The sequence below is a fragment of the Castanea sativa genome, chromosome 9, assembly GCF_040712315.1.
Source record: "Castanea sativa cultivar Marrone di Chiusa Pesio chromosome 9, ASM4071231v1".
In the NCBI taxonomy this organism is placed as follows: Eukaryota; Viridiplantae; Streptophyta; class Magnoliopsida; order Fagales; family Fagaceae; genus Castanea; species Castanea sativa.
Genome location: NC_134021.1, coordinates 13852660 through 13865023, shown reverse-complemented (window position 1 = coordinate 13865023; position 12364 = coordinate 13852660).

Here is a 12364-nt window from a genome sequence, read left to right as displayed (position 1 = left end):
TAACCAAGTTTCTGTTTGATTCTTAAAATTGTAACTTCAAATGTTAATTTTCCCAAAGTAGGAGGTCCGAAGACCCGACATAACTAAGGTTCTGTTTAACAAATGACAAGACATCAATTTCCACAAGGTTTGTGGTCCGAGGACTGCACTTAACCAAGTTTCTGTTTGATTCTTAAAATTGTAACTTCAAATGTTAATTTTCCCAAAGTAGGAGGTCCGAAGACCCGACATAACTAAGGTTCTGTTTAACAAATGACAAGACATCAATTTCCACAAGGTTTGTGGTCCGAGGACTGCACTTAACCAAGTTTCTGTTTGATCCTTAAAATTGTAACTTCAAATGTTAATTTTCCCAAAGTAGGAGGTCCGAAGACCTGACATAACTAAGGTTCTGTTTAACAAATGACAAGACATCAATTTCCACAAGGTTTGTGGTCCGAGGACTGCACTTAACCAAGTTTCTGTTTGATCCTTAAAATTGTAACTTCAAATGTTAATTTTCCCAAAGTAGGAGGTCCGAAGACCCGACATAACTAAGGTTCTATTTAACAAATGACAAGACATCAATTTCCACAAGGTTTGTGGTCCGAGGACTGCACTTAACCAAGTTTCTGTTTGATTCTTAAAATCGTAACTGCGAGCGTCAGAGCTACTCATAACTTTGAAATACAAACTGACAAAAGCTCATTTTATTAATAATAATACCTTCTAAGATTATTTACATTCCATGGACGTGGTACAATCCGTTCGTCTAGATCAGCTAGCCTATATGACCCTATACCTGCTACTGAAACAATGCGATAGGGGCCTTCCCAGTTAGGTCCCAGTTTACCCCAAGCCGGGTTCTTAGAAGTGCCTACAACTTTCCTTAATACAAGATCACCAGGTGCAAGTGGTCTTAGCTTCACATAGGCATCATATCCTCGTTTTAGCTTCTGCTGATAATAGGCCATTTGGACCATAGCTGCCTCACGCCGTTCCTCAAGTAAATCAAGATCTTTCTCTAGAAGTCCCTTGTTATTCTCTGGGCTAAAAGAACTTGTCTTTAGAGTAGGAAAACCAGATTCCAAAGGTATCACCGCCTCGGCTCCATAAGTCATAGAGAATGGAGTTTCTCCAGTGGATCTGCGCGGTGTGGTCCGATACGTCCACAGGACATGAGGGAGCTCCTCTACCCATCTACCTTTCGCATCGTCCAACCTCTTCTTGAGCCCGTTAACTATGACCTTGTTAACGGCCTCGGCTTGTCCATTTCCCTGAGGATAAACAGGGGTGGAATAACTGTTTATGATACCCATGTCACCACAATACTTCCTAAAAGCCTTACTATCGAACTGGACACCATTGTCAGAGATGAGTGTGTGTGGTACACCAAATCTAGTAACGATGTTTTTCCATATAAATTTCTTTGAATCGACATCTCGGATATTGGCTAAGGGTTCAGCTTCAACCCATTTAGTGAAGTAGTTTGTTCCCACTAGCAGCCATCTTTTGTTGCCAACAGCCCTCGGAAATGGCCCTACAATGTCCAAGCCCCACTGTGCGAAAGGCCAAGGGCTGGAGAGAGGGTTAAGAACCCCTCCAAGTTGGTGGATATTAGGGGCGAACCTCTGACATTGATCACATTTTCTGGCATAGTCCTGAGCTTCCCTCTGCATATTAGGCCACCAATAACCCTGAATCAGGGCTCTATGGGCTAAAGACCTTCCCCCAGTGTGGCTCCCACAAATTCCCTCATGCAATTCCTCCGATCGCCTTGCGGTTGATTCAGGGTGCACACATAACAAATACGGTCCTGAGAAGGATCGTTTGTATAGCTTCTGGTCCTCGGACAACCAGAAACGCGGCGCCTTTCGACGTATCTTTTCTGCTTCAACCTTGGCTTCGGGAAGGATGTCATTTTTAAGAAAAGATATGATCGAATCCATCCAACTAGGACCAGGCCTTATTAGATGGATGCGAGGTGCGTTAGCAGTTACAAGAGAAGGTTCTACCAAATCCTGAACGAGGATAACCCTTGGTAACCCTTGAGCCGAGGACGTTGCCAACGTAGCCAAGGAATCTGCATGAGTGTTTCCACTCCTAGAAACGTGAGCTAAGGAAAAGGAGTCGAATTCAGCCTGCTGGCGTTTGACCTGGGCCAAATATTCCTGCATTCTGGGGTCTCTAGCCTCCATGGTTCCCATGACCTGGCCAACCACCAACTGAGAGTCTGAGAACACATGGATTTCCTTGCCACCCATCTTATGTACCATTTTCATGCCTACTAAGACTGCTTCATACTCGGCCTCATTATTAGTAGCCAAGAAAGCCAATCTCAAAGATTTTTCGAAGACAATTCCTTCAGGGGACATTAGAACAAGTCCAACACCAGACCCTTTTTGATTAGCAGCCCCATCCACATAAACTTTCCAAGCCGAGGGTGATACGGCTGTAATCACACCAACTGATTTTTCACCCATGTGTGCTTCTTTTGAAGCTTCTTCTAGCAATGGTTCAGTAAACTCTGCCACCAAATCAGCGAGGACCTGTCCCTTCTCTGAAGTGCGAGGCTTGTATTTAACATTGAAGGCTCACAAAATGGTTCCCCATTTTGCCACCCTGCCAGAATAATCAGCACTACGCAGCACAGCCTTAAGAGGTAACTGGGTCAAAACAATCACAGTATGAGATTGGAAATAATGGGGAAGTTTGCGCGTGGCGTGGACTACAGCCAGAAGTGCTTTTTCCAAGGGCAGATAGCGCACCTCGGCCTCATTCAAGGACTTACTAACGTAGTAGATCGGTCTCTGTACTCCGCTCTCATTCCTTATAAGGACTAAGCTCACCGCGTGAATAGCCACGGCCAGATAAGCGAATAAAACCTCGTCCACCTCAGGGCGAGATAAAATAGGTGGCCGAGAAAGATATTGCTTAAGCTGTTGGAAAGCTAAATCGCAGTCCTCAGTCCATTGAAACCCTTTCCACTTGTGCAACAACTGAAAGAAAGGACGGCATCGGTCAGCTGACCGAGAAATAAATCTATTCAACGCAGCCACCATTCCAGTCAATTTCTGAATCTCTTTTGGGTTCCTAGGCGGCTGCAAATTCTGAATAGCCTTAACCTGCACCGGGTTTACCTCTATGCCCCTATGAGTAATCATATATCCCAAGAACTTTCCAGATCCCACGCCAAAAGAACACTTGGAGGCGTTAAGGCGCAACTTATACTTCCTTAGCATCTGGAAGGTGTCGGCCAGATCTGTCATGTGCGAAGGTACTGTCTTACTCTTCACCACCATGTCATCCACGTATACTTCGATGGTTTTCCCCAGTTGCTGTTCAAACATTCGGGTCATCATTCTTTGATAAGTAGCCCCAGCGTTTTTTAATCCAAACGGCATGACCTTATAATGATAGTTCCCGGTTGGAGTAATGAAAGCAGTCTTCTCCTGATCCTCCAACGCCAAGGGAATTTGGTGGTAACCCTGGAAGGCGTCCAAGAAACTCATCCGAGGATGTCGAACAGTGGCATCTACCAGTTGATCAATCCGTGGCATTGGGAACGAATCTTTAGGACAGGCCTTGTTCAGATCAGTAAAGTCCACACATACTCTCCAATTACCGCTCTTCTTTTTAACAACAACAGTATGAGCCAACCATTCAGGGTAGAAAACTTCTTTGATAGCCCCCGCCCTTTTGAGTTTAAGAACCTCTTCCTTCACAGCCTCAGAATGTTCTCGGGAAGATCGCCGAGGTGGCTGCCTCCTCGGAACAATGGCAGGATTGACGTTTAGACGATGACAAATAAAGTTCGGATCTACGCCTGGAGCCTCATAGGGGTCCCACGCAAAGACATCTAAATTATCCTTCAGAAATTTCAACAACTCCATCTTCTCTTGGTGTGGCAAAAGTTTGCCAACTTGGAAGAACCTCTCTGGATCGTCTGTTATTATAAACTTCTCTAACTCCTCACAAACAGCCTCGTCTCCTGTCATCGCTCCGGGTGCCTCCGGAGCTGCTAATTGCTATGACTCCTGGATGGGCAAGGTTGATGACTCAATTTCCGACTGACGAAGCACCGCAGCCGATATGCATTGCCTAGCCACTACCTGGCTGCCGAGGATTTCCTCAACATGCTCCCCCGAGGGGAATTTCACTTTAACATGTAAGGTAGAGGAGACAGCTCCCAGAGCGTGCAGCCATGGCCTGGCGAGGATGGCTGTATATGGAGAGTACGCGTCAACCACAATGAAATCCACCTCAACCGTTTCTGTGCCGAATTGGACGGGTAAACGGATCTGTCCCTTCGGCACAACGGCCCTTCCTTCGAAGCTTATAAGTGGGGAGTCGTAAGGGGTTAAATCTTCCAACCCCAATCTCAGCCCTTTAAATAGATCAGGGTACATGATATCTGCACCGCTGCCCTGATCTATCATCACCCTTCTCACATCATAGTTCCCTATTCTGAGGGTAACCACAAGAGCATCGTCATGGGGCTGGATAGTCCCTACCTTATCCTCCTCGGAGAAACCCAAGACAGGTAAAGTGCTTTTTAATCTCTTCGGCCTGCTACCCACATCCTCGGCCTGCGGATGGGAAACCACCATAACCCTAGTGGGACCTGAGCCGGTCCTACCAGGTGCAGCGAAGATAACATTAATTGTTCCCAATGCTGGCCGAGATGAACTGTTCCTCTGATTGTTTGAACCAACTTGACTGACTTGCCCGGTGGGCTGACACAAGTGCTGCTTTAACTTTCCCTCACCGACGAGCTGCTCTAGATGGTTCCACAGGGTCCGACAGTTCTCGGTAGTGTGGCCCACATCCTGATGGTACTGACAGAAAAGGTTTTGATTTCTTCTCGCAGGGTCCCCTGCCATCTTGCCGGGCCATCTGAAGAAGGGCTCTTTACGAAATTTTTCTAATAACTGATGCACTGGTTCTCGGAACATAGTATTTACAGCCTGGGGTGCTGCCGAGCCGGATTGTCCGAAGTAATCCCTCCTCGGCTTGTTGTGATATCTGTCCGACCTGAAATCCCTTCTCTCCTGCGGGATAACCTTCTCCTTTCCTTTCCCCTGTTACTGGTCTTCCTCTACCCTCTTGTATTCATCAATACGATCCATAAGACGGCGTACGCTACGGACGGGCTTTTTCGTCAAAGACTTTCTTAGGTCGTGATCAGTAGGGAGACCCACCTTAAAGGTATTAAGCGCCACCTCATCAAAGTCGCCATCTATTTCATTAAACATCTCCCAGTATCGGTCGGAGTATGCTTTCAGTGTCTCCCCTTCCTTCATGGCCATGGATAGTAACGAGTCCAATGGCCGAGGGACTCTGCTACACGTAATGAACCGCGAAGCAAATGCCCTGGTTAGCTCCCCAAATGAGCCTACAGATCCTGATTTGAGACCGTTAAACCATCTCATAGCCACAGGTCCCAAGCTGGAGGGGAAGACTTTACACATCAAAGGCTCGTTGTGAGAATGCACTGCCATCCTTTGGTTGAAGTGACTCACGTGCTCCACCGGATCGGTCCGGCCATTATAGATGGTAAACGTGGGCTGGGTGAACCTCCTGGGAAGCCTCCCCCTCTCAATCCTCCGTGAAAACGGAGATTTAGAGAGTTGGTGCAACGCCCTACTCATGGTATCGTTGCCTAAGCCCCTAGAACGAAACTTCTTACGTCTGCTTGTTGGTTGATCGTCCTCTTCACCGGAGGATGTTGCGCTGGTGGGGGAACGTGACCTTGAACTGTAGACAACCCCCCTATCTTTCTCTGAGGAAGAACTAGACGAGGACGGGGAAACCTTACGTTTAGCACGGCGTAACTTCCTCTTCAAATGATTGATTTCCTTCTGCATGGATTTAGAACCCTCATCGTGAGTAGTGCTACCTCCTCCATGAGTATGGCTAGCGCCTGGGTATTCTGTATGGACGCTTCCCTCACGATCCCTACGATGTTCAAGACGTTCAAAGTGATCTTCCGGTTGTGATCTTCCGGTTGTGATCCTTGTGACTCTGCATGGTGAGAGCCTAAGCCTGCCATAATATCCCTACTTCTTCTAGACTAGATTTCCCACAGACGGCGCCAATTGTAAGCGCACACTGTACCTGATCCCAAGAACAGTTATGGGCTCAGGCCCAATGAGCCTTAAACAATATGAATTTGTAGAGTGTGGGCTTGAAACCCAGGTTAGAAGCGTATGAGGATTAAATGACAAACTAAAGATTGCAAATGCTTGGAAACAACAAGGAGTATAGTCAATCAGCCTCCTCGGACATAAGCCACGAGTTGTTCTTATATTATCTCTCTCTTTGTTTCTTTTCTTTTTAGGTTACAAAAAATCCGTCCCTCCTTTCTGTCTTAAATTGCTCTTTATATACTACTCTTTTGAATGCTTTGTACACGTGTTGCCTCACCTCCCCCTTAGCCTAGATATTTCTTTTCTCAGTGCCTTTGAATAGTAACCAGAAGTTTCTCTTCCACTGTTCAGGTGTCACTTCCCCATAAATGTGGCCAGGGTGGTAGGTGCAGGGTCTTTAATGTGGAGGTAGCAGCCTTTATCTTTGACATTTCTTCAACACCGGTGCTTCTGGGGCGTTCTAGGGTTCACCCCTTTTAACCATTGGCCTTAACTGTGTCATCCCCTAACCTTTACTATGAAATCCCGAGTTCTTTGGTGCTCATCCGAGGGTAAGTTCACCCTCGGCTGGATCCTCGGATCCTTGGCGTATGGGCCGACTCATAGCACTAACAACTTCTAAACCCAGGGTCAGGTCGGCCTTCCTTAACACGGCCCAAAAGGCCCACGTTCCCATTAGGATCTTTTTACTCCCCACAGGACATAAAATGAGAGTAAAAGGATTTATTTATCCCTCTTTTTTAATAGAGGTGGGTAACAGAGATTAAACGGAAGTAATCTCAGGTGAGTAAAGTGTCAAAAATGAAATCACGGATGAGTAAGTTAAATTTGGGCTAAACCACAGGTGGATAATCTGTAATTATCCCTAGTTTGTTTTATCCACTTTGGGTTCAATACTTCAATGGCATGAGAGTGAGGCTGAGGGAGAAGAGAGGGAGATGTAATCTGACGATAGAGAGAATTTTGAAATTTTCCCCAATCTTGAACATGATAATATTGTTAACGGTTGATGTGGTAGGAAAAAATATTTTTTATAATTATTTGACACATTAGCTTTTTTTGTCAAATAGATAATGACAGTAACTAATTCAAGACTACACTAAAAAAGTTAGAGATCAAATTAACATAATTAAATAATTAAAAACCAAATTGAGATATAATGTAAAGTATAGTGACCAATTTTGTAATTTTCCATTTAACTTTTTTCAAAATGAAATTTATCCTTTATTTATTTATTAGAATAAGAAAAAAATAAAAATAAAAAAGTCAATTCAAAAATAACTCTGCAATTTCTGAATAAAAAGAAACGGGTTGGATTAGTCCACCCCAATCAGAAATCGACTAGGAAACTGACACCTAATGGTCATCTATAAATATATTTAGGGTAAATTGCATAGTTGGTCCTTATCATTTACATCAAATGTCAATTTAATCCCTAACCTTTTAACTGTGTTAATTTGGTCCTTAACTTTTCAGTGTCGTGTCAATTTGGTCTTTGCCGTTATCTTTTAAATGAAAAAATCTGATATGTCAAACGGAATAATAATATATATAAAAAATTCCAACACATCATTACCAACTGTGTAGCCACATCAGATTTTATTTGTTTTTTAATTTCTTAAAAAAAAAAAAAAAACCTAAAATTTATGTTCCCACGGAGTCATATTGATCTTCCTACAAACTTTCAAAATTTTCTAAAATCCCTAAAAACCCAGCCCAAAAACACACTGGATTAAAGGTTGCGTAGAGAAAGAAATAAACCAATATGACAACGACAACAAAGAGGAAAAGAATCCAGAGTAAAGGAGAGCCTTTGGTGATGTGGTTGATTGGCGTTTTGATGAATCGATCGTCTTTTAGAGAAGTGGTTCCGGCGTAGAGGTTGATAGGGAGAATTAGGAAGATTGAGAGCGGTGGGTTGTTGCGGAGCTTGATGGAGAGGATGATGATGCCGCAGCAGATGGAATCGATGGCAAATATGTTGAGAAGGTATTGGATGTTGACGAGAGCGTGTTCTTGGGCTGGGTTTTCAGCCTTTTAGGCATTTTAGAAAATTTTAGGAGGTGTATTCTAATTTTGATTTTTTTAATAAAAAAAAAAATTTTGATGTGTGAACATAATTATTTTTAAAAACAAAAAATAAGGAAAAAAAACAGTTACCAAACATACCCATACATCGATCCAAATGAAACAATTATTAATGATTTAAGGGAATTTTTGTCATTTATGTCTAAGACTCTAAGCTGCTACTAGAAACACATCCTCCCAATAAATCCGTGGGAAAAAGTGGCAAGGTAGCAATTTTCCACAACCATTTCCAATCTGGGACGAGTTTTTGGATAGTTTTTTTTAGGTCAAGGACGATCTTGTAGGCTGATTTGGTACTGAATTTGCCATATTTGAAATGAATCCAGCAGAGATAGTCAGTATGGGTTGGAGAGAGTGATTTCATATTCCTTCAAGGTCACAGGGCAGAGTAAAAGAGAGGCTATTAAAGCTTGAAGCACCAATTTTCAAGAGGGTCCCAAAGGTCAAAATGACACAATAGCACTGTTTATCGTAATATTTATCAATCTACTACTGTTTCAAAAATATGTAAGGATCTACCACTTTTTGGGTACTCGAGTTTGGCGAAATCGAATTCCATCAAAAAAATTTCAACAAAGCTATTTTTTCAAAGAACTTGAGTTTCTGGAATTTGAGTTTTATGGCAAACTCGAGTTTTACATACTTGAATTTCAAAAAGGTGGCAAATTCCTACATATTTTCAAAACAATGACTGCTAATTTTTTTTGCTACATAGTAGTAATGGGCCATTTTCGCCTCCCAAAGGTCACAAACTTTCAAAGATGCCTCATTTTTTGGTTTAAAGGTCTTGGGATAATTTTCTTGATAAGGGTAAGGGATGTCCAATTATCAATCCAGAGAAGTTAATAGATTGGTCATATTTGACTAGCCATCCATTCCCTTCCTTATAGCAAACCTATGGGGTTGTATTTTGTTCTGTTTTACTCCATAATTTACTTTGATTTGTTGTCTATCTTCCATGAGTATGAGTATCTTATTTTATTACCCAAAAAAAAGGAGTATTTTATTTTTATTTTTTATGTAATGTACACTATGTATCCATTATCAATGTCGATTAATGGATGTTTTTCTATTAACTGTGTTGACGAAAATTGTTAACAATGATTGTTAGATTATGTTTAACAAATGTCGTCAACTTATGTTTAACAAACGTTGTCAACTTATGTTTAACAATTCATCAAACATAATTTCACCCATAGGCCTTTGGGCGTATGAGTTTTATTGATGTGAGTAGTGCCCATTCAAGATAATGTATCTCTTAAGTACAACCCTTTATTTCAAGGGAAAACCCTTTGATTCCAACCACGTTATCTTTGTACATAAGTTTATCTATTTTTATGTTTGAGGGGATATGTGTTTTTATTTATTTGTGGCTGCACCTAATAATTTGTTTAGGTTGCCTACGTACCCTTGGCGGGGATCAAGCCTCTTCGTAGTTCTTAATTTGAGATCTTAAATTTAAAGTCTCAAATATGGCTTTGTCCAATTTTAAGTGATGGACCTTTAAGTCAATACTTGGTGTTTAATTAAGTATTCACATATTTTTTTGAATTTGGGTGAGATAATGGATTTTAATCTCAATGGTAAGTTATGGACCATAATTTTATGAAAATTGAACCAAGGATTCTATTCTTTGAGAAATTAAATGTTTAAGCAATTTTTCTTTTCTTTCATTTGCTTCTTTGTAGGAATTTGATTGAAATTCCCAAATTTAATTAAGGAAAAGAAAAACTCCTTTGAAGCAATTTAATCATTGTGAACATACTTGGAATTGGAGATTTTCCTTAAATCAAATTTTATGGTCATTTTATTTTAGGAATTATTAACTCTAATTTTGATTAATAATAATCCCAAAGAATTTGTCAAGATGAAGTCAAGGACTCCACTATATAAAATTAGAGTAAGGACTCCATAAATTTAAAAGAGTCAAGGACTCCATTGATGGGGTAGAGTCAAGGACTCCATTGATGGGGTAGAGTCAAGGGCTCCATTATTTTTGTAGAGTAAAAGACTCCATTATTTTTGTAGAGTCAAGGACTCCATTGACGAGGTAGAGACAAGGATTCTATTATTTTTGTAGAGTCAAGGACTCCATTGATGGGATAGAGTTAAGGACTCCATTGATGGGGTAGAGTCAAGGACTCCAATTAAAGAGGACATTACACCACAATTTTGAGAGAATTTTTATTTGGTAATGTACAAATAGGAGTTATGAGTCAATGACTCGTATTTAAAGCTTCATAGATGGAGTTAGGAACTCCTCATGAAACTCGATCCTATTTGCATTACCAAGCAAAAATTCATATTTGAGAAAGAGAGAGAGATTTAGAGAAAGAAAGGGACTGACGAAATCCACGTACAAACCTATACTATTTATTTTTTTCTCTACTTGATGTTTCTCTCTGCCTGTGCCTCTCTTTTTTCTCTTCTCTCTATGCCTTTTTAGCGTGTCTCCTCTTTTTTTTTTTTTTTTACATGTTCCTCTCAAATTTATAAAGGATCTCCGAAGCAGTTTTCTTCCATTTTTTCTCTTAACTGATCACTTCATGGGCCAAAACTGCAAAGAAAGTGCTGCACTAGCTTTCGGTATAGCTGTGGCTAAATTTCATGTGCAATACTTTTTTTTTGGGAATTGCTTGAGTGATGCGTGTGGCAGGAAGTTGTCCAGCCACATGTCCCACTTTCATCTTATCATTATCTTTTTTTTTTTTTTTTATTTATTTAAAAATAGGGATGCGACATTACAATGTGGTAGTACTGCCATAAACAACTCCACTCACGTGATGTGAGTGTGGGTTGTTGTGAGATATATATATATATATATATATATATATATATATATATATATATATATATATATATATATATATATATATATATATATATTTTAACATCTTTCTTTACTATTATTATTTTTTCCACTATTTGTTTTTAATTACTTTTGTTAATTTTGAAGGGCATTTGTCTTGTGAGTTTGTCCAAAATTTATATTTTTTGATAAATCTTGCTTGGACGTTATTGTTTTTTTAAGTAACCATTTTTTTTTTTGGTTGAAAATTTAATATTTCAACAAACTGATCACTCCCTTGATGCACTAAATTTAGGATGTCAACTTTATATGATGTAAGAATTTATTATGGACTACATTTTAGATTTTTTAAGGTTGGATTTTATGTAATTTCTGTGATTTGCATGTGAATTTTTATGTCTTATTATAAAACATTGGTCACATACACACAATCAACTTAAATTTTCATAATATATTTGAGCTTAGTGAGAGAATGTAATTATGTGTGTATTTTTTAGCAGTCAGTTTGTTTCTAAAAAAAATAGCCCTCTAAAAAAAAAGCTTAAATTTTCATTTATGTTATTTTTTGTATGGCTATATATATATATATATATATGCATGCATGTAAAATTGTAAAAAGTATATATTAATTATACCTATCCAATAATATTATTGAAAAATAAATTACATTAAGTAAGAAATAATGGCCAAGCATAATCACATTCAACATAATAATTTTTTAACAAAACATCAAGTGTAATTTCTTAAAACATACATTCTATCGTAATGAATTTTTTAAATATATTATATTACCACGAGCCTTGTAACTTAACTATTAACTCCTCTTCTTATCAACAAAAACGTTTAGGTTTAAATTACTCATTCTCAATATCTTTAAATCCTCAATTTCCTATTAACGTAACTATCAAATTATAAAATAAAGGCATTATATAAGAATGCAATTAAATGAAACGTAGTTTGCGAGTCTCATCCTAAGGACCTAGTCTCCTGGAGGCTAGAGCCATCCTCCCACAAGTTTGTGGAAAGAATTGAACCACGTTTACTGGTTCTCAAAACTCAAAAGTCCAAACCATGAAGTTATTATTATTTTTTGACAAATCTCAATTGAAATTAAAAATGATATGACCATTTCCAACGAAATCAGCGCAAAAGCATCGTTGATTTAATTGCATTAACACATTCTAGAGATATCCTCATAGATATTGGAAAGAATCTCTGAAAACAACATTAATGGCTTTTAAAATAAGGGACTTTGCATTATCTTACCCTGGATTGTAATATTTAGAGCAACCACATTAGTTCGTTCAAATTTTTTGTTTATTTTATACGAAAAAACTTA